The following is a 23,625-nucleotide window of genomic DNA, read 5'->3' as shown; positions in this document are numbered from 1 at the left end:
GCTGATCCTTCATGATGGTCACAGCCAGTCCTTGCAGCAGATCGACCTGGGGGTAAATCCTTACCATTGACATGACAAGTGTAACTACAGCAGGAGAGGGTACATAGCCTACACAGGGGTTTGTAGGCAGTGGGAACAGCAAACCATGGTGGGAGTGGGAGGCACAACTTGAGTGCTCAGACTGGGTGATCAGGAATACTGTGCCACTGGACCATAGAGGACACCTCCTACACTAGGTCGTTCTACCAACCCCAGGATATATAGCACAGCTCTGCCTAATATATAGAAACAAATGCAGGGAGGATGCCAAAATGAAGAGACAAAGAAACATGTTCCAAATAAAAGAACAGAATAAAACTCTAGGAACGAAACTATACAAAATGAAGACAAGCAATCTACCAGTTGCAGAGTTCAAAACACTTGTTATAAGGATGCTCAATGAACATAGGGGAAGAGTAGATAAATTTAGAGAGAATTTTATCAGCATAAAAATGGACATGGAAACCATAAAAAAGAACCAGTCAGAAATGAAGGATACATAACTAAAATGAAGAACAATTTATAGGGAATCAAAAGTAGAGTAGACAAATCCAAGAATCAAATCAGTGATTTGGAATATAAAGAAGCAAGAAATAGCCAATTAGCAAAAAGAAAAAGAATTTAAAAAAATGAGAATAGTGTAAGGAGCCTCTGAGACCACTTTAAGAGTACCAACATTTGCATCCTGGGGGTGCTGGAAGGAGAAGAGAGAGAACAAGGAAGTGAAAATCTATTTGAAAAAAATTATGACAGAAAATTTCCCTAACCTGATGAAAGAAATAGACATACAAGTCCAGGAAGCACAGAGAGTTTCAAATAAGATGAACCCAAAGAGGCCCACATCAAGGAACATTATTTATTTATTTATTTGTTTGTTTATTTATTTTTATTTCTTAAAGTATTACAAAGAGTATTACACATGTCTCCTTTTTTCTCCCCCTTGACATTCCCCCAGCTTCCCCCACCCCCCAGTGTCTTGTGTCCATTAATTATTCTCATATGCATGCATATAAGTCCTTCGGTTGATCTCCTACCCCCCCAATCCTCCCTAGGGTTCCCACTGTAGTTTGACATTCTGCTCAATGCTGCTCTGCCTCTGTATCCATTTATGTTAATCAGTTTATAATAGTTCTTATTATCCATAAATGAGTGAGTTCATGTGGTATTTTTCTCAGCTTCCCAGGGGCTGTCCCAGCCTCACAGGGGCCGCCTCAACCTCACAGGGGCCGTTTCAACCTCACCGGGGCCGTTTCAACCCCACTGGGGCCGTTGCAAGCTCACCAGGGCCGTCTCAACCTCACCGGAGCTGTCTTAACCTCACCGGGGCCGATTCAACCTCCCTGGGGCCGTTTCAGCCTCCCTGGGGACGTTTCAGCCTCACTGGGGTTGTTTCAGCCTCACTGGGTCCGATTCAGCCTCACATGGGGCCATCTCAACCTCACAGGGGCTGTTTCAACCTCACTGGGCCGTTTCAACCTCACTGGGGCCGTTGCAACCCCACTGGGGCTGTCTCAACCTCACCAGGGCCGTCTCAGCCTCACCAGGGCCGTTACAGCCTCACTACGGCTGTTTCGGCCTCACCGAGGCTGATTTGACCTAACCGGAGTCATTTTGACCTCACCAGGGACGTCTTGACCTCACTGGGGCCGATTCAACCTCACCGGGGCCATCTCAACCTCACCAGGGCCGTATCAGTCTCACCGGGGCCATTCCAGCCTCACTGGGGCCATCTCAGCCTCACATGGGCTGTCTAAACCTCACAGGGGCCGTCTCAACCTCACATGGGCCGTTTCTACCTCACCGGGGCCGTTTCAGCCTCACCGGGGCCATTTCAGCCACACAGGGTCTGTTTCAACCTCACCAGGGCCGTTTCAACCACACCGGGGCCATTTCGACCTCACCAGGGCCATCTCGACCTCACTGAGACCGATTCAACCTCACTGGGGCCATCTCAGCCTCACCGGGGCCGTCTCAGCCTCACCGGGGCCGTCTCCACCTCACATGGGCCATCTCGACCTCACATGGGTCGTCTCAGCCTCACTGGGGCCGTCTCAGCCTCACCAGGGCCGTTTCAGCCTCACCGGGCTGATTTCAACCTCACCGGGGCTGATTTCAACCTCACCAGGGCTGTTTCAACCTCACAGGGGCCGTCCCAGCCCCACCAGGGCCACCTCAGCCTCACCGGGGGCCGTCTTGGCCTCACGGGGGCCGTCTCAGCAACACAAAGTTTGGCATTCTGTCCTTTGTTGGGTGGCTCCTTGCTGGACAAAATCTCCAGGCGTTCCTAGTGGCTGAATATCTGGTATGCTTGCTTGGATTTTGTTTTCTACCAAGTACACAGACTGCCTGTCTGCCGTCTCCCAGCGTCGCATGTGAGACTGGATCTGGTGGATCTGCCTGTGCATTTGCTGGTACAGCAGTTCCACATCGCTGGCCCAGCCGTGTCTGGCTCCGGCTTCCTCTGAACCTGATTCTGCTTCTTGAGTGTGTCCCTTATGTATGCAAGGAGTTGAAATCTGCAGTCTGCTGGGCTGGGCTACAAAAGCACCGGTGGTTCTCTTTGTGCCACTAGCACAGCTTGGGTGGGGATATAAATTGAATAGGGTGGGGTCCCCGGGAATCACCAGGGCGGAGCAAGGGGCAATGGCGTCTCCGCGACTCCGCGTCTCGCATCCCCGAGTGCCAGCGAGCAGCTCCGTGAGACAGCCACTCTCACTCTTCGGCCCGTTGCAAGGCGGTCCCACCTCTCCCCGTAGGGGTCTGGGACCTCAGGATCCCGCCCCAAACAAGCTCAGTGGATTTGAGAGTCTGCATCCCCTTCTGATTGAAAAGAAACGTGCATCCAGTTGCAGCCAGCCTGGCGCGTGACTCTGCCCCTCTGTTTTTGGAGCCTCTGCACAACCTACTCAGTCTCAATGCTCTTCTTTCTTTCCTTCCAGTTGTAGAGCTTCCACTGGGCCAGCTTTCCCATGGTTCTGAATGACAACTGTTTGTTTTATAGTTGGTAGTCTCGATGTTGTTGTGGGAGGCAGCACGCACAGGTCTGTACCTTACGCCGCCATCTTGGTTCTCCCCGGGACATCATAATTTAAATGCTAAAGATTAAAGACAAAGAGAGAATCTTAAAAGCAGCAAGAGAAAAGCAGTTAGTTACCTACAAGGGAGCACCCATACAACTGTCAGCTGATTTCTCAACAGAAACTTTGCAGGCCTGAATGGATTGGCACAAAATATTCAAAGTTATGAAAAGCAAGGAACTAAAACCAAGATTACTCTACCTAGCAAAGCTGTTATTTAAAGTCTAAGGACAGATATAGAGCTTTCCAGACAAAAAAAAAAAATAGCTAAAGGAGTTTATCACCACCAAACCAGTATTACATGAAATATTAAAGGGTCTTCTTTAAGAAGAAGAAAAAAATTGTGAACAATAAAATGATAATAAATACATATATTTCAATAAGTGAATAAAAAATAAAATAAACAAACAAGCAGGAAAAAAAAGACTCATACATACAAAGAACATTTTAATGGTTGCCAGTTGGGAGGGCACTTGGAGGATGAGTGATGAAGGTAAAGGGACTGAGAAGTACAAACTGAGTCCTGGCCAGATGGTTCAGTTGGTTCGAGCTTCATCCCATATGCCAGAAAAAGATTATAGATTCAACTCCTAGTCAGGCCACATACCTATGTTGTGCTTTTGATCCCTGGTCAGGGTGGGTATGGGAGGCAACTGATTGATGTTTCTCTCTCTCCCTCTCTTTCCTCACTCTCTAAAATAAAAAAACAAAACATATCCTTGAGTTAGGATTGAAAAAAAAGAAGTACAAATTGGTAGTAACAGAATAGTCATGGGAATGTAAAGTACAGCATTGGGAATATAGCTAATAATAGTCTAATAACTATGTATGGTGTCAGATGGCTGCTAGATTTATCATGATGGTAACTTAATAAGTTATATAATGTCTACTCACTGGGGTACACAGCTGAAATTAACATAATATTGTATGCCAACTGTAATTGAAAACAAAAATGATTTAAAAAATAAATTTCTGTGGTTTATAAGCCACTGAGTTTATGGTATTTTGTTATAGAAGCCTCCCAGACTTCTCCACTTTAAGATTATTCCTTTCTCGTTAGAATTTAAAAGCATATTGTGGGGTGGTATTCTGAAACTATGTAAATATCCTGTTCCTCACCAAACTTTCATTTATTCTTTACTTATATCAATATGGACTTGTGATTTCCCCTTCTACTCAAAGGATTATAATTCATTAGTGTCATTTATTTGGATGCTCAAGTTGTCCCAGATTTGGCCAGGGTGAATTCCTCCAAAATGCCCTCTGTATCTTTTTGACATGCTTTATTTATTTATTTATTTATTTATTTATTTATTTATTATTTATAGCACTTTTTTACTTTCCTGGACAAGACAGTCCAGACTCATCTGTATTTTATGAGCTCCAGTCCTGGACCAGCCACTTATACAAAGAGAATATGGCATTTTATTCCAATCCTTGCACTGAATTCTCATGTTGGCTTAGAAGTTTCCAGTTATATTTTGAAAAGAATAAAGAGAAAGCCAAAAGTAAATCCAAGTATGATATGCTCCAATGTAGTGATTGCAAGGCACAGGTGTGGAGAGAGAACTGAGTCAACAGATCCATAACTGAATCAGAATTAGCCATGCAGGCATCTTTCTGATGTGTGGAATACACAATTGGTAGGTCTAGGATGGATTTTGATTTAGTTTTGGGAAATAATTTGGCTTGGAGTGGCTTTTCAACAAACATTTGAATATATCTCTCTTAAATATGGTCCAAGAGATCTCATGGACCCAAACCGTGGGCTGGAGAGACCCTTCAGTCAGTTTGGTCATCCTTGGACCATGTTATTATATGCAAATTCAGTGTAAGCTGGTCCTGTGGAAACAAGCCCTGGGCAGTGGATGGCAGCAGGTGCTGTGCCAGGGTGTTCTCAGGAGTTATGCTGTAGCCTCCTGGAGCCAATGGAGACAGGCCTGGATTTGTTGGCTACGGATATTACCACTGTCAGGATATCTGGATCCCAGGACAGTGTCACATGGGAGAACAGCCTCTGCTGGCAGGGCCGGCTCTTCCAGAGGGCCTGGTCCAGGAAACTCTTTCTCAAATTTCCATCTTAAGCAGAGTTTTATATTTTAACTAGAGGCCTGATGCACGAAATTTGGGCAGGGGGTGGGGAGGGGAAATCCCTCAGCCCAGCCTGTGCCTTCTTGCAACCTGGGACCCCTCGTTTCTAATTGCCCGCCTGCTCTCTCCTAACCGCCTGCCTGCTCACTCCTTAACGCTTGGCTCGCAGCTACTTAGTGCTGCTGTGGAGGTGGGAGAGGCTCCTGCCACCGCTGCTGCACTTGCCAGCCATAAGCCTGGCTTCTGGTTGAGTGGCACTCCCACTGTGGGAGTACACTGAGGACTAGGGGGCAGCTCCTGCATTGAGTGCTTGCCCCCTGGTAGTCAGTGCGCATCATAGCAACTGGTCATTCCACCATAATGGTCGCTGGGCTTTTATATAATAGACTGGAGGCCCCAAATTCGTGCATGTGGGGGTGGGGAGGGGTTCCCTCAGCCCGGTCTGCTCACTCTCACAATCTGGGACATCCCTCTCGCAATCCAGGACGCTAGCTCCTAACCGCTTGCCTGCCTGCCTGCTCAGTGCATGTCATGGCGATTGGTGGTTCTGCCAGTTGGTTGATTTGCATATTACCCTTTTATTATATAGGATATGGCTGAGACATGTTCTCAATTCAGTGACCGGTTTTAGAAATCAGTGCTAAGGAATTTGTTCTGTTAAGGAAACTCTCCCTACACAGTTCAGAATGCTTCCCGGACACACACTGAGGCTTGCAGTTCCTCAGTCATAACTGGCTTTCATGGCTTTCTGTGTTTCTGAAATGCCTTTTCATACCCTTTGCTTATTTCTATTAGGTTAAGTTTTCTCACTCATTAATGTTTAGGAGATATTTATGTATATTTGGTAGTAATCTTTTGTCAGTGACATGTACTGCAGATACCTTCTCCCATTTTGTAATTTGTCTTTTTGCTTTCTTTAGAGTGTCTTTTTAGTTTGTGTTTTAATTGTGTGTGGTTTTAATTTTTTACTTTCAATTTTGGAAAATTTTTAGACACATAAAAGTTGAAAGTGTGATATAATGAATCCCCAGATACCCAATTTTTAACAATTATCAGTAAGTGATTCGAGGTATTTTTGATGAAAAAGGTTATTAATTGTAGATTAGTCAAGTTTATCAATATTTTGTTTTATTAATAGAGATTTGCAGTTATTATTTATTTACTTATCCTTTAACTTTTTTTCTTTTATTGATTTTCAGAAAGAGAGGAATGGAGAGAGAGAGAGAGACAGAGAGAGAGAGACAGAGAGAGATTTGTTGTTCTACTTATTTATGCATTCATTGGTTGATTGTTCCTGACCAGGGATTGAACTCACAACCTTTGTGTATGGGGACAATGCTTTAACCAACTGAGCTACCCAGCCAGGGCTGGTATTATTTACTCTTAGATAAAGTTTTTATTTTAGAATAATTAGAGATTTACAAAAGATTTGCAAGGATGATAAGTACAGAGTTCCTCACCAGTTTTCATTTTCTGTAATGTTATCTTACATTACTTTTTTTGAAATTTTGTAAGAGTTTGTTTGAGCCAAACTGAGGACATATGCCAGGGAGCAATATCTCAGATGCCCTGAAGAATAGGTTTTGCAGTGTTTTTCCCCCCTTGATTGACATTTTAATTAATTTTAAAATTATTTTGTAATTTTTCAATTATAGTTGACATACATTATTATATCAGTTTCAGGTATACATCTCAGTGATTAGACATTACACAATTTACTAAGTGATCATTCCGATAAACTCACACCCACCTAACATTATACATAGTTATTAGGATATTATTGACTATATTCCCTATGCTGTACTCAGCATCCCCATGAATATTCTGTAACAACCAATTTGTACTTCTTAACCCCTTTTTTTTCACTCATCTCCCCAACCCTTTCTCATCTGGCAACTGTCAAAATGTTCTCTGTATTTATGAGTCTGATTTTAGTCTGTTTGTTCTTTTTTTTTTTTTTAATATATTTTATTGATTTTTTACAGAGAGGAAGGGAGAGAGATAGTTAGAAACATCGATGAGAGGAACATCGACCAGCCGCCTCCTGCACATCTCCCACTGGGGATGTGCCCGCAACCCAGGTACATGCCCTTGACCGGAATCGAACCTGGGACCTTTCAGTCCGCAGGCTGACGCTCTATCCACTGAGCCAAACCAGTTTCGGCAATCTGTTTGTTCTTTAATTTTGGTTTTTCAATTCACTTGTTGACAGATATGTTTATTGCTATTTTATTGTTGATAATTTTGTTATTTTTTTCCTTCTTCCTCTTCTTAAAGAAGACCCTTTAACATTTCATGTAATACTGGTTTGGTGGTGATGAACTCCTTTAGCCTTTTCTGATCTTGGAAGCTCTATATCTGTCCTTTGGGCCTAAATGATAGCTTTGCTGGGTAGAGTAATCTTCATTGTTGTCCCTTGCTTTTCATGACTTTGAATATTTCATGCCAATCCATTCAGCTGTGCAAAGTTTCTGTTGAGAAATCAGCTGACAGTTGTATGGGAGCGCCCTTATAAGTAACTAGTTGCTTTTCTCTTGCTGCTTTGTCTTTAACCTTTGGAATTTTAATTATGATTTGTCTTGGTGTGGGTTCATCTTATATGAGATTCTACAATTCCTATATTTTGTATGTTTATTTCCTTCACCAGGGTAGGGATGTTTTCTGTCATAATTTTTTTCAAATAGTGTTGGGAGCCATTATAAATCACATATACATCTCCAGTTTACAGCATAATAGGTTTATGGCTCCTCCAAGCCAACTCCCGGTTTGGCCTGGAGTTAAAAGATAACATACCCTCACCCTAAGCACAAAGCTGCTACATCTCAGCTGATAAGCTCATAGCTGTGACATTCCAGAGCCTTTGTTACATCCTTAATGATAGGCTAATCCCATGGACCTCCTTCCCACCCCTCACCTCTAGAACAACATAAATTCTACCCGCTGTAAAAATAAAATTGAGGCTTGATCAGAACTTTGTCTTGCCTCCATTTCTTCGCGTCTCCTATCCTCTCATTCCTTTGCAGGATTTGGTGTGGAGTACCCACGATGCGTGCCCTGCAGGTCGGGGCAAAATAGAGTTTCAATTTCTTGTTCTCTCTCTTCTCCTTCTAGCACCCCCATGATACAAATGATGGTACACTTAAGTTGTCATATGGGCTCCTCATTGTTTTTGGATTTTTTTTCTTTTTGCTGTTATGATTGGTTGTTTTTGCTTTCTTATATTCTCAATTGCTGATTTGATTCTTGGTTTCATCTACTATACCGTTGATTTCCCGTAAATCATTTTTCATTTCAATTATGTAGCCTTCATTTCTGACTGGTCCTTTTTTATGCTGTTGAGGTTCTCACTAAGTTCATTGAACATCTTTATAACCAGTGGTTTGAACTCTGCATCTAAGAGATTGCTTGTCTCCATTTTGTTTATTTCATTTTCTGGAGTTTTGTTCTGTTCTTTCATTTGGGACATGTTTCTTTGTCTCCTCATTTTGGCACCTCCCTGGATTAGTTTCTAGGTATTAGATAGAGCTGCTCTATCTCCTCAGCTTGGTAGAGTGGCCTAATGTAGTGAAACTCCCAGACTTGGTAGAGTTACACAGCCTCCCTGATCACCCAATCTGGGCCCTGGAGATGCACGCCCCCCATGTGGGCTGTTTACACCCTTTTGTTGTAATTGAGCCTTAATTGGTGTTGGCATGTCAATAGGAGGGGTTTACTCCTAGGCCACTCAGCTGAAAGGACTGGCTGTGACCACCAACCACTGACCTCCAACTATTGTGGAGGTAGAGTTGTACAAGAACTTGCCTCACAGAGCAGGAATTACTTCAGCAGGGCTCTGCTGGCTGCTGAGTCTACCCCTTGAGTGTATTGCTTGTAGAGAAAGGTGGTGGTGGTGCTTTGATGTGGTCTGAAGCTGTCTATTGGGTAAGCTGGCTCTGGGTCCTCCTAAGACTTGCCAACCAAGGTCAGCCACCACCTGTGTTCTGCCTGGGGCCACCTAGCATGAGCTATAAAGCAATCTACATATGGCTGCTACTTGTACTGGGCTTGGAGGTGCCCAGGGAAGGCCAAGCTGTGAACCAAGGCCAGCTGCCACTAGTACTGGGCTTAGGGCCACTTAGCAAGAGGTTCCAAGCAGGACAAGACCAGATGCTACTTGTTTGAGAGATTTTAGGAAAATCTGAAGCATGAGCCCAGACAGTCGATTTGTATGAAAAAGCCACTGGAAATAGCTTGGGTAGGCATGAAATTTGGCTAGGATGGAGCTTCAGGGTATCATCAGTGCTGGGCAAACTGTGTGAGCCAGGTTGATGGAGTCTCAGATATGGCACAAGCCTGCTGGCTCTGTAGGGGGAGGGCTCAGAAAAGGAACAATGGCCTCTGCCAGCACTTCTGTCTGAGAGAAAGCTGTCCCACTCCCACCAGTTCTCACACTGATGCTGGACAATTCAGTTCCTCCTCATATATTTCTGGTGCCTTTCAAGTGCTGCACCAATGCTGGAACTCAGATGGAGTGAATCTGAGTAAGTCCATGTGTGGACCCTTTAAGAGGAACTGCTTGGGGCTACAGCAGCCCTCTGTCCACTATTTTTTACAACCAGAAGTTATGGTGATTTCTCTTCCTGGCACTGGATCCCTGGGCTGGGGTGCTTGGTGTGGGCCTGGGACCTCTTTCTCAGGGGGGATCTCCACAGTTGAGACATCCCTCCTGATTTTAATCTGCCACACATGGATGTCAGATCAACCCATTCCACCCCTCTGCCCCTTCTACCAGTCTCCATGTGGCTTCTTTTTTAATAGTTGTGGGATTTCCATTCACCCAGATTTGAGGTGGTTCTTCTGAATAATGGTTGTTCTGTAGTTTAGTTGTAATTTTGATGTGATTGTGGGAGGAGGAAAGTACTGTTTTTACCTATGCCGCCCTTATATTAGATTATTAAAACTAAGAAACCAATATTGATACAATACTATTAACTGAACTCAAGACTTTATTTTTCCCAGTTTTGTTCCAGGATCTCAGCCAGTGCACTTGGTTGTCATGTCTCCTTAGTTTCTTCTGGTCTAGAACAGTTTCTTGGTCTTTTTTTTCTTTCTTTCTTTTTTATACCTTGACAGTTTTGTGACGTTTTGGCCAAGTATTTTGTAGATTAGGTCTTATTTTTAAATTATTCCTTACTCTAAAGTTAGAAGAAGTCACCTATGTTTTCTTATAAAAGTTAAAATATTTTTCTTTTGACGTGTCAGTCCTTAATCTATTCAGGACTTATTTTTGATAGGGATCAAGGTTTATCCCCCACTCTCTCATGTAGATAACCAGTTTTTGATCATTGAACAGTCATCAAAGATTTGCCATGACCTCTTGGTCATATATTAATGTTCCCCATATGTATAGTTCTGTTTCTGGGCTCTCTTTTCATTCTTTTGGTTACCTTGTCTCTCTGCTAATAGCATAATTGTCTTGATTACTCTAGCTTTACCATAAGTCTTTATTTTTGACAGAGCTAGTCTGTCTCCTTAGTCTTCTTGTTCAGAAATGTCTTGGATATTCTTTGCTCTTCCTCATACATTTGTCATGTTTCACAAAAATAAACACATAAACTCTGTTGAGAATTTTGATTGGAGTTTCAGTAAATCTGTATAGATTATTATGTGAAACATGACACTTTTAAGTTAAACCTTCCTGCCCATAAATATATAATCTTTATCTGGAACTTTTAAATGTTTTTTTAAATACAGTTATAATATTTTCTATTATAAAGCTGGCATATCTTTTATTAGGTTTATTTCTAGGTTCATCAAAGTTTTTGTTACTATTCAATGGTGTCTTCTAAAAACTAAAATTTCTAATTGGCTGTTGTTAATAAATAGAGTGCAACTATTGTTTATATGTTTATATCTATCATCTTGTCAAACTCCATTTCTTTATTATATCTGCTAATTTATTTGTTAATTCTTTTCAGTTTTATATGAAAATAATCATATCACCATAAAATATTATAATTTTATTTTTTGTCTGTTAACTCTTATGACTTGAATTTCTTTTTCTTGACTTATTGTGTTGGCTAGGATATGTTGACTGAACATGGTAAAAGTGGACATCTGATCTTAAAGATTACTATTCCTTTTAATTTTAAAATAAGAGTTATACTTGCCTCCTAAAATGAATTTGGGGTAATTTTTTCCTCCATTCTCTACAAAAGTCTTTATAAAGTTAGAATGATCTATTCCTTCATTAGGTAGACTTGCCTGTGGAGGTGGAGCCCATCTCTGACATTCATCGTGCAATTTAGCAAGACACTAATTTTATTCATTTATTTTTTTACTCTAGAAAATTTTTTATTTTTATCGAATTCATTGGGGTGCCTTTGGTTGATAAAACCATACAGGTTTTAAGTGTGCAACTCTACAACACATCTGCATACTGCATTGTGCACTCACCATCCAAAGTCAAGTTTTTCTGGCCCTGGCCACTAGCTCAGTTGGTTAGAGCATCATCCCAATATGCCACGGTTGTGGGTTCAAACCCCAGTCAGGTAACATACCAGAATCAACTAATGAATGCATAAATAAGTGGAACAACAAACTTATGTTTTTTTTCTCTCTCTCTCTCTCTCTCTCTCTCCCTTCCTCTCTCTCTTAAGAAAAAAGTCTCTTTCTGCCAACATTTATTCTCGTTGCCCTTCCCCAACCCAAAACACTAATTTTATAAGCAAAAACCTATTAATGACACTCATTTTGTTAGTAAAAAGACTCTGCCATTGAAGCCTTTGTAGTAACTGACTGCTGACTCTGCTGTGTGGCTTTAAATTAAATGTTAACTGACCATTCTTGAAGAGCAAGTTTCTGAAGAAAAAAAAAGAATTCTGCTTACGTGTATTTTAAAAGAAAAGAGAGAGAAAGAGAGAGAGAGAGAGATCATATTTTCCTTGCAAATATTTTAAAGGAAGTTACAGCATTTTAAAGTAAATGAATTCTCTTTGTGTGGATTTAAAAAAATGTATTGGGACCCCGGGCTGACTTTTTTTTTGACACCAAGTTAGTCTACTTATTTGCTGCCCGACTTGCTGAAACATGAATACCTGGGAAGAAAGCTCTCAGTGAAGCAGAGATTAGCTCTGTGAGAAAGAGGAAGAAAAACAGGCATCTATAACAAGCCTGAGCAAGTTACTCAGGTATTCGTTAAGATTCAGTCCTTGATGGACAGATTAAACTCTTATTCCCAAAGATAAGATCAACTTTTTGGAGGAAATGTCAAAAATATAAGAAATTAGGATAAAGCCTTTATTAACCATTCACTCATTCATGTAGCAGTTATTGAATGCCTGCTATGTGCAAGTCACCATGATAGACACCAAGACTATGAAGAATAAATATGGAACAATTTTTGCCCTTAAGCAACTCACAGTCTAGATATAAAAGGTACTTGAATATGCAAAGGGTATTATGAGGAGTGAAGATGAGTGTTCATAGTCAAGACTTTGTTCTTAGTAAAAAAATAAATGATGACACCATTTCTACAATGAGGTCTGAACTGAACTACATAGCACTCCAATCCTCTTGCTGAAGCCAACAAAAAAACTTAGACAACATATTAAAAAATAAAAAAGCCTTTCTGAAAGCATCAAAGACCTAGAAAGATAGTGAAGAGTTACAAGGATAAGATCTGGGATGAGAGAGGTTCAGGTCATTCCAGGAGTAGAGGAAGCATGAAGGATGACATTCAGGACAGATACTCTGTGGACAAAAGGAGTGGTTTTAATACTTTTAAAGACAGAGAAAATTATGACAGTGGTTACTCTAGTCTGCTTAAGAGAGATGTTGGGGCAAAACCCCAAAATGGTGTTTATAGTGCTGCAAATTACACCAATGGGAGCTTTGGAAATAATTGTAAGTCTGCTGGGATACAGACCAGTTTTAGTACTTATCAGAATGGCTATGATAGCACTCCATAATATGGAAGTAATGTTCCAAATATGCAGAGTGGTATGAACCAATAGGAATATGCATATCCTGCTACTACAGCTGCACCTATGATTGGTTATCCAATGCTAACGAGATATTGTTTTTGTTTTTTAAGGTTCTTTTTAAAATAAATATTTATTGTTCAGATTATTACAGTTGTTCCTCTTTTTCCCCCCCATAGATCCCCTCCACCCGGTTCCCACCCCACCCCATGCCCTTACCCACCCCCCTACCCCCCAGCACTGTCCTCATCCATAGGTGTACAATTTTAGTCCAGTCTCTTCCCGCACCCCCCACACCCTTCCCCCCGAGAATTGTCAGTCCACTCCCTTTCTATGCCCCTGATTCTATTCTATTCACCAGTTTATTATGTTCATCAGATTTTTTATTCATTTAATTTTTAGACTCACTTATTGATAGATATGTATTTGTTGTCACTTTGTTGTTCATAATTTTTTTTTCAATTTTTTTTATTTATTTTTTATTATTTTTTTTATTTTTTTTTAAATCTTTATTGTTCAGATTATTACATTTGTTCCTCTTTTTTCCCCCCATAACTCCCCTCCTTCCAGCTCCCACCCCACCCTCCACCCTCACTCCCCACCCACTGAGTTCATCCATAGGTGCATGATTTTTGTCCAGTCTCTTCCCGAATCTCCCATTCCCCTTTCCCCCCCAAGAATAGTCAGTCCATTCCCTTTCTATGTCCCTGATTCATTATAGTCACCAGTTCATTCTGTACATCAGGTTATTTATTCACTTGATTCTTAGATTCATTTGTTGATAGATGCATATTTGTTGTTCATAATTTGTATCTTTACCTTTTTCTTCTTCTTCCTCTTCTTAAAGGATACCTTTCAGCATTTCGTATAATACTGGTTTAGTGGTGATGAACTCCTTTAGTTTTTCCTTATCTGTGAAGCTCTTTATCTGACCTTCAATTCTGAATGATAGCTTTGCTGGATAAAGTACTCTTGGTTGTAGGTTCTTGGTATTCAGCACTTTGAATATTTCTTGCCATTCCCTTCTGGCCTGCAAAGTTTCTGTTGAGAAATCAGCTGACAGTCGTATGGGTATTCCCTTGTAGGTAATTGAGCCTCTTTCTCTTGCTGCTTTTAAGATTTTCTCTTTGTCTTTTGCTCTTGGCATTTTAATGATGATGTGTCTTGGTGTGGTCCTCTTTGGATTCCTTTTGTTTGGGGTTCTCTGCGCTTCTTGGACCTGTAAGTCCATTTCTTTCTCCAGGTGGGGGAAGTTTTCTGCCATTATTTCTTGAAATAGGTTTTCAATATCTTGCTGTCTCTCATCTTCTGGGACTCCAATGACTCTGATATTAGTCCACTTAAAGCTGTCCCAGAGGCTCCTTACACTGTCTTCACACTTTCGGATTCTTTTTTCATTATGCTTTTCCAATTGGGTGTTTTTTGTCGAATCTTTGGTTTGATTCTTGCACTCCTCTGGTCTGCTATTGGGTATAATATTCTTTATTTCAGTCCGTGTATGCTTACTTTCTAATTTCTTTATCGTAGCATCGAGGGTCTCATTAGTTTTCGTGAGGCTCTGCACAAATTTATGGCAAGCCCTCAAAATTGCGATTCTTAGCTCCATATCCTCCATTTCTGTCATGTTTTTTTGTCTCCGCATCTTTTATGCTTTCTTGGTGCACCCCCTTGTGGTCTCTGTGCGCAGTCTTGTTCTAGCCAAGCCTTAATTGTTGTAGTTAACACTAGAGGGATTTGACCACCAGGCCGACTGGCCGTGGAAATCAGCTGTGGGAAAACTTCAGTCCTCAGGGGAGGTGCTAGTCCAGCCCTTGCCTGAGGCGATCGGCAAATGGCTCTGGGCAGGGTTTGGGCGGGGCGGGCTCAACAGGGCGGGGGGGAGGGAGCAGCTATGGCTGCGCTCAGTCCGTCCCCAGGGGCTCTGCCTCTCTGTCCCAGCAATCGCTGCAAACCTCGGAGGGGCCGTAGCCAGACAGTCCCGCTTCTCCCGTTTGAGTCTGGGTCCCTAGAGACTCGCCCGGATCTGTAGCCCAGAGTCTGAGACTCGCTCCTGAGTGAAAACGACAATCGCGCCCTCAGCCGCCAGCCCGCTTTGCGAGCGCACCCGCACCGCCGTACCTTTAAATTTTCCACACTGCGCCTCCGCTGAGCGTCGGAATGCTGTTGTTTTTGCTTCTAGTTGAAGAGACTCTCCTCAGCCAGCCTTCCCGTGGTTCTGGTTGATGTCCGCTCCGACTTTTAGTTGTATTTTTGAAGTGGTTGTCCACGGCGGCAGTCTCCGGTGTTCACCTATGCCGCCATCTTCGATTCTCGGTCTCCCAATTCTTTTTTATTTTTTATTTTTCGCTTAAATTATTACAAAGGGTATTACATAAGTGTCCTTTTTTCCCCCCCGCCCTTGACAAACCCCTACCCTCCCTTACCCCCCAGTGTCTTATGTCCATTAGTTATGCTTATATGCATGCATACAAGTCCTTCGGTTGATCTCTTACTCCCCTCCCTCCTGCCCCCCAACTCTCTCTGGCCTTCCCACTGCAGTTTGACAATCAGTTTGAGGCAGCTCTGCCTCTGTATCTATTATTGTTCAAAAGTTTGTAATGGTCTTTATTATCCATGAATGAGTGAGATCATGTGGTATTTTTCCTTCATTGACTGGCTTGTTTCACTTAGCATAATGCTCTCCAGTTCCATCCATGATGTTGCAAATGGTAGGAGTTCCTTCTTTTTAACAGCAGCATAGTATTCCATCATGTAGATGTACCACTGTTTTCTAATCCATTCATCTACTGATGGGCACTTAGGTTGTTTCCAGATCTTAGCTATGGTGAATTGTGCTGCTATGAACATCTGGTTACATATATCCTTTCTGATAGGTGTTTCTGGTTTCTTGGGATATATTCCTAGTAGTGGGATCACAGGGTCAAATGGGAGTTCCATTTCCAATTTTTTGAGGAACCTCCATACTGCCTTCCATAGTGGCTGCACCAGTCTGCATTCCCACCAGCAGTGCACAAGTGTTCCTTTTTCTCCACATCCTCTCCAGCACTTGTCGTTTGTTGATTTGTTGATGATGGCCATTCTGACAGGTGTGAGATGGTACCTCATTGTTGTTTTGATTTGCATCTCTCGGATGATTAGTGACTTTGAGCATGTTTTCATATGTCTCTTGGCTTTCTGAATGTCCTCTTTTGAAAGGTGTCTATTTAGATCCTTTGCCCATTTTTTGATTGGATTGTTTATCTTCTTTTTGTTAAGTTGTATGAGTTCCCTATAAATTTTGGAGATTAAGCCCTTATCAGGTATGACGTTGGCAAATATGTTTTCCCACGAGGTGGGTTTTCTTGTTGTTTTGTTGATGGTTTCTTTAGCTGTGCAGAAGCTTTTCATTTTGATGTAGTCCCATTTGTTCAGTTTCTCTTTAGTTTCAACTGCCCTAGGAGCTGTATCAGTGAAGAAATTGTTTTGGCATAAGTCTGAGATTTTGTTGCCTTTGTATTCTTCTAGAATTTTTATGGTTTCCTGTCGTACATTTAAGTCCTTTATCCATTTTGAGTTTATTCTTGTGTATGGTGTAAGTTGGTGGTCTAGTTTCATTTTCTTGCATATATCTGTACAATTTTCCCAACACCATTTATTGAAGAGACTATCTTGGCTCCATTGTATGTTCATGCCTCCTTTGTCAAAAATTAATTGAGCATATTGGTTCGGGCTAATTTCTGGACTCTCTATTCTATTCCACTGGTCTATATGTCTGTTCTTGTGCCAGTACCAGGCAGTTTTGAGAACAGTGGCTTTGTAATACAGTTTGATATCTGGCATTGAGATCCCACCTACTTTGTTCTTTCTCAGGATCGCTGCAGCTATTCGGGGTCTTTTTTTATTCCAGATGAATTTTTGGAGAGTTCGTTCTAGATCTTTGAAGAAGGCCATTGGTATTTTAATGGGAAGTGCGTTGAATTTATAGATTGCTTTGGGTAGTATGGACATTTTAATGATGTTGATTCTACCAATCCAAGAACATGGTATGTTCTTCCATCTGTTTATGTCTTCCTCTATCTCTTTTTTCAACGTCCTGTAGTTTTCTGAGTAGAGGTCTTTAACCTCTTTAGTTAAGTTTATTCCTAGGTATCTTAATTTTTTTGGTGCGATGGTAAATGGGATTGTTTTTCTAATCTCTCTTTCTGAAAGTTCACTATTGGTGTATAGAAATGCCTCAGATTTCTTGGGGTTAATTTTGTATCCTGCTACATTGCCAAATTCATGTATTAAGTCTAGTAGCTTTTTGATGGAGTCTCTAGGGTTTTGTATGTATAATATCATGTCATCTGCAAATAAGGACAGTTTTACTTCCTCTTTTCCAATTTGGATGTCTTTTATTTCTTCTTCTTGCCTAATTGCAATGGCTAATACTTCCAGTACTATGTTGAACAGGAGTGGTGAGAGTGGGCATCCCTGTCTTGTTCCTGTTCTTAGGGGAAATGGTGTTAGTTTTTGACCATTGAGTATGATGTTGGCTGTGGGCTTGTCATATATGGCTTTTATTATGTTGAGGTATGATCCTTCTATTCCCACCTTTCTGAGAGTTTTTATCAAAAATGGGTGTTGGATTTTGTCAAATGCTTTTTCTGCATCAATTGATATGACCATGTGGTTTTTTTCTTTCAATTTGTTTATGTGATGTATCACATTTATTGATTTCCGGATGTTGTACCATCCTTGCATCTCTGGGATAAATCCTACTTGGTCATGGTGTATGATCCTTCTGATGTACTGCTGGATCCGATTTGCTAAGATTTTGTTGAGGATTTTGGCATCTATGTTCATGAGGGATATTGGCCTGTAATTCTCTTTCATTGTGATGTCTTTACCTGGTTTTGGTATTAGGGTGATGCTGGCTTCATAGAATGAGCTTGGAAGTGTTCCTTCCTCTTGAATTTTTTGTAGTAGTCTGAGGAGGGTAGGTTTTAGTTCTTCCTTGAATGTTTGGTAGAACTCCCCTGTGAAGCCGTCTGGCCCTGGGCTTTTGTTTGCTGGAAGCTTTCTGATGACTGCTTCAATTTCTTCCATAGTTATTGGCCTATTGAGGTTTTTAGATTCTTCCTGATTGAGTTTTGGAATGTTGTATTTTTCTAGGAATTTGTCCATTTCCTCCAGGTTGTCAAGTTTGTTGGAGTAGAGTTGCCCGTAGTATTGTTTAACAATCATTTGTATTTCTGTGGGGTCTGTTGTTATTTCGCCTCTATCATTTCTGATTTGGTTTATTTGGGGCCTTTCTCTTTGCTTCTTGGTGAGCCTGGCGAGGGGTTTGTCAATCTTGTTTATCCTTTCAAAGAACCAGCTCTTGGTTTCATTGATTTTCTGTATTGTTTTTTTGGTCTCTATGTCATTGATTTCTGCTCTAATCTTTATTATCTCCTTCCTTCTGCTCACTCTGGGGTTTTCTTGTTGCTCTCTTTCTAATTCTTTGAGTTGTACAGTTAGATGATTAACTACCATTTTTTCTTGTTTTTTGAGATAGGCCTGTAGAGCTATAAACTTCCCTCTCAGGACTGCTTTCATTGTGTCCCAGAGGTTTTGGATTGTTGTGTTTTCATTGTCATTAGTGTCCAGGATGTTTTTAATTTCTTCTTTGATGTCATCGGTAACCCAATCAATATTTAATAACATGCTATTCAGCTTCCAAGTGTTTGAGTATTTTGGGTTGTTTTTATTGTAGTTTATTTCTAACATTATGCCATCGTGGTCTGAGAAGATGCTTTTTATGATCTCAATCTTCTTGAATTTGTGGAGACTTTGCTTGTGACCCAATATGTGGTCTATTTTTGAATATGTCCCATGAGCACCTGAGAGGAATGTATATTCCGCAGCTGTGGGGTGTAGTGTTCTGAAGATGTCAATTAAGTCCATCTGATCTAGTGAGTCATTTAGGATTGCTGTTTCTTTGCTGATTGTTTGTCTAGCGGATTTATCCAGTGATGTCAGTGGTGTATTAAAGTCCCCTACTATGATTGTGTTATTGTCGATCTCTCCCCTGATATCTTCCAGAAGTTTTCTTATGTATGTGGGTGCTCCTGCATTGGGTGCATATATGTTTACCAGGGTTATATCTTCTTGTTGTATTGATCCCTTTAGTATTATGAAGTGGCCTTCCTTATCTCTGGTTATGGCCTTCACTTTGAGATGTATTTTGTCAGATATAAGTATTGCTACCCCAGCTTTCTTTTCCTTTCCATTTGCGTGAAAGATATTTTTCCATCCCTTCACTTTCAGTCTGTGTGAGTCTTTTCCAATGAGGTGGGTCTCTTGTAGACAGCAGATGTATGGGTCATGTTTTTTTATCCATTCAGCCACTCGATGTCTTTTATTTGGAGCATTTAGTCCATTTACATTTAAAGTTATTATTGAAAGGTACTTGTTTGTAGCCATTTCTTTTTTGTGTGTGTGTGTGGCTGTTTTCTTTCTGAGCTTGATATTTCTTCTTTTACACCAGTCCCTTTAGCATTTCTTGCATGGCTGGCTTGGTGGTGATAAACTCCCTTAGCCCTTTTTTGTCTGTGAAGCTTCTTATTTCCCCTTCAATTTTGAATGATAGCCTTGCTGGATAGAGTATTCTTGGATTCAGTCCTTTGCTTTGCATCACTTTGTAGATTTCCGTCCATTCTTTTCTGGCCTGATGTGTTTCTGTTGAGAAATCATTTGATAATCTAATGGGAGATCCCTTGTATGTTACTTTCCGCCTCTCTCTTGCAGCCTGTAAGATTCTCTCTTTATCCTGAACATTTGCCATGGTAATTATGATGTGTCTTGGTGTGGGTCTTTTCGGGTTCACCTTGTTTGGGACTCTCTGGGCTTGTGTGACTTTTTTCTTCCCCACCTCAGGGAAGTTTTCTGATATTATTTCTTCGAATAGGTTTTCTAATCCATGTTCATCTTTCTGTTGTTCTGGCACCCCTATTATTCGTATGTTGCTTCGTTTCATGTTGTCCCAAAGTTCCCTTAGGCTCTCCTCCTGTCTTTTAATTTTTTTCTCCATTTGCAGTACAGTTTGAGTGTGTTTTGCTTCCTTGTCTTCTAATTCACTGATTCGGTCCTCCGCTTCTCCCAGTCTACTGTTGATATTTTCAATGGTGTTTTTTATTGCAGCTATGTCGCTCTTCATTTCTTCTTGGGACTTACTTAAGTTGTTGATTTTTTCATCCGTTTCTTCTAGCTTCTTGCATACGTAGTTGAGTTTTTCATCTGTTTCTTCTTGCTTCTTGAACATCCGGTGCATGTACTCTAGGAACCTTATTCTGAATCCTTTTTCCGTCATGTTGCATATCTCTGTCTCACTTAGCTGCTTTTCTGGTGAGTCCTCCTTTTCTTTCCTTTGGGGGTTTCTTTGTCTACCCATGTTTGATCTCACTGACATTACTAGTTGTTGAATCGTTCAGTGGCTGGACCCTGGGTGGCAGTGGCTGCTCCCTGGGTGGCAGTGGCTCCTCGGTCTGTGGTTGCTCCTTGGGCGGTTGTGGTAGCAGCGGCTCCTCTGTTGATAGCAGAGCCTCTGATGGGTGCTGTTCACAGTTGTGGTGGCTCTTCTGGCTGGTGGAGGGAGGCTTCAGATGCAGCAACTGTTCCCCAGGCAGAGCGTGTGGTGATCAGGAGGCGGCTGTTGCTTGAATCTGTTGCGTTGATATAGAGGCACAAAATACAACACAACAAGGCACAACGTACCAGGCACTGAACACTATTGTATTTACGATATTACTAACCCCAAATAAAGGTGGCCACCCGAGCTAAGAGAGTTGGGAGATAAGGGGGAAAGAAGAGAAAAAGGTAGAGGAGAAAAAAGAAAGAAAGAAAAAAAGGAGTGCAAAAATGAGATTGGAAAAGGGAGGGGAAAAAGAGGAGGGAAAAAAAAAAGGAAGAAAAAAAGTAAGAGAGAAAAGAGAGTGAAGTGTAAAAGGGGGAGAGACTATTTATATGAGGAGAAAACTCCTATAGGTCCGCCACTAATACCAACAAATTGCAGCAACAGATTCCTGGAGATGAATACAAACTACAAACAACCAATAATATCAAGCGACGCAAGGGGACAGAGAAGCGCAGAAATAACCGGGGGGGGGGGGGGGGAGAGGGAGGGGCAGGAAAATAAAAAGAATAAGCAGTCTAACCTCACAAACAATAAAAAAAAACAAACAAAAAAAAACAATATACTCGTCAATCAGGCAAACAACGATAAAACAATAGAGAGAGAAAAGAAGAAGAAGAGAGAGAAAAAAAATGGATAGTGAAGGAAGATAAGGGAAAGGTGTATAAGGATTTAGAACAGGGGATTGGACATAGGATATTTAAGCAGGGTTAAATTTTGACAGAGGGTAAAAAGAATAGGGAAGATCAAAAGCTGGAGTAGGGTAAGAGAGACAGGACAGCAAAAGGGAAAAAGTGGGTAAGATTGTTTAGCACAGAGGCAAATTGAGGTAGAGAAAAATGTTGCTAAAGGAACGATGAAAATAGAATGGAGAACATTAGTCCCAAAATAAAATAAAGACAAGATAAAATGACACTTTAAAAAATGGTAAAATGATAGCGGTAATAATACTAGTTAAAAATAAAAATGTAGTAGCTGAAAGGGCAAAATCGGGTGATGGAGAAAAAGAAAAATGAAAAAAAAATGTTTTCTTAGTTAAAAGGAGAAAAAGTAATTTAAAAAAATAAAAATAAAAATGTGCAGTAATGCAGGTGCTTCAGATCTTCTACTCTTCTTATTGGCACGCCCGGAATTCAGGAGAATGTTGACTTTCCCTCTGATACACTGTTCCTCCTTGTTGTAAGCCACAGTCCTTATTGCCTTATCTGTATTTACAGAGGATTCAGTTCGTGGCTCTGCCTCTGGGTGGCAGTGTGTCTGGGTTGACCTCCGAGGCTATAAGTTCTCTCTGACCAGGAGCTGACTATTGTACCTGAACCAGCTCCGCCCAGAGGTGGTTCCCCCGGTGCCACTCCCAGCTCTGTTTCCCAGGCTCCCCAAAAACAATCTTCCCCTACAAGCTCTGCTAGTGACCCCAACTGGGCACTCACATGCACTGGGCTCAACAATCAAACTCACAGAAGTAAGAGGAAGTGTGCAAACAAGAGCCTGGGAAGCTGTTCGAACTCGCAGGGTTCCACCCTCCAGAACCGCGCGGAGTGTCTGCGCGCGCTCAAGCCCCTGGCAACAAGTAGCCGGTTATCAGGGAAACTCTAAGGCAGCCCTTTTGCATCCAGTCCAACTATGGGCTCATTTATAGTGTTACCTTCTGGCAGCAGCCCTGCGGGAGCCCTCCCCACTTGCGAGACATGCTGGCCTCTATGGGCACGGATTTTGGAGAGCGCGGATTTTGGCGGACTCAGATTTCCCCCTGCGCCCGCGCGCGCGTTCCTCGCTCCAACCTGAACTGCGAACCGCACCTTTGAGGTAAGTCTAACCTTTCCGTGGAGGGGTGCAGGTCTCCCCTTGGCTCTTGCAGTCGCGCTGTTTGCGAAACGTTGCCTCTGGGTTAGTAGCCGCCGGGTTAGTAGCCGACCTCTGGATGCCGGTAACCGCTGCCTGAGATGGCGCGGTCTCGCCGCTGCGCTGGCGCCCAGAGGGAGGTTTCAGCCTCAATCTCTAACCATCCGCATTTTTTAGGAGTTTTCTGTCTTTCCTGGCTGCAGACTGTCTCTCAGCTGAACCTCCCCAGCTTGATCAGGCTGATTGTTACCCGTTTCAGCTGCTCGCCCCTATCTGGTCCGGGACAAAGCACCAACACGTCCGTCTAAGCCTCCGCCATTTTCTCCTCCCTGTTGTTCATAATTTTTATCTTTACCTTTTTCTTCTTCCTCCTCTTCTTAAAGAATACCCTTCAGCATTTCATATAATACTGGTTTGGTTGTGATGTACTCCTTTAGCTTTTTCTTGTCTGTGAAGCTCTTTATCTGACTTTCAATTCTAAATGATAGCTTTGCTGGGTAGAGTAATTTTGGTTGTAGGTTCTTGCTATTCATCACTTGGAATATTTCTTGCCACTCCCTTCTGGCCTGTAAAGTTTCTGTTGAGAAATCAGCTGACAGTCATATGGGTACTCCCTTGTAGGTAACTGACTGTTTTTCTCTTGCTGCTTTTAAGATTCTCTCTTTGTCTTTTGCCCTTGGCATTTTAATTATGATGTGTCTTGATGTGGTCCTCTTTGGATTCCTTTTGTTTGGGGTGCTCTGCAATTCCTGGACTTGTAAGTCCATTTCTTTCACCAGGTGGGGAAGTTTTCTGTCATTATTTCTTCAAATAGGTTTTCAATATCTTGCTCTCTCTCTTCTTCTGGCACCCCCATAATTTGGACGTTGGTATGCTTGAAGTTGTCCCAGAGGCTCCTTATACTATCTTCATATTTTTGGATTCTTTTTGTTTTTCTGGTTAGGTGTTTTTTGCTCCTTCATATTTCAAATCTTTGACTTGA

Source organism: Myotis yumanensis, unplaced genomic scaffold (assembly GCF_028538775.1).
Source record: "Myotis yumanensis isolate MYYU_CA2020_CCGP unplaced genomic scaffold, mMyoYum1.0.hap1 SCAF_1, whole genome shotgun sequence".
Classification (NCBI taxonomy): domain Eukaryota; kingdom Metazoa; phylum Chordata; class Mammalia; order Chiroptera; family Vespertilionidae; genus Myotis; species Myotis yumanensis.
This window is presented reverse-complemented; position numbering follows the sequence as displayed.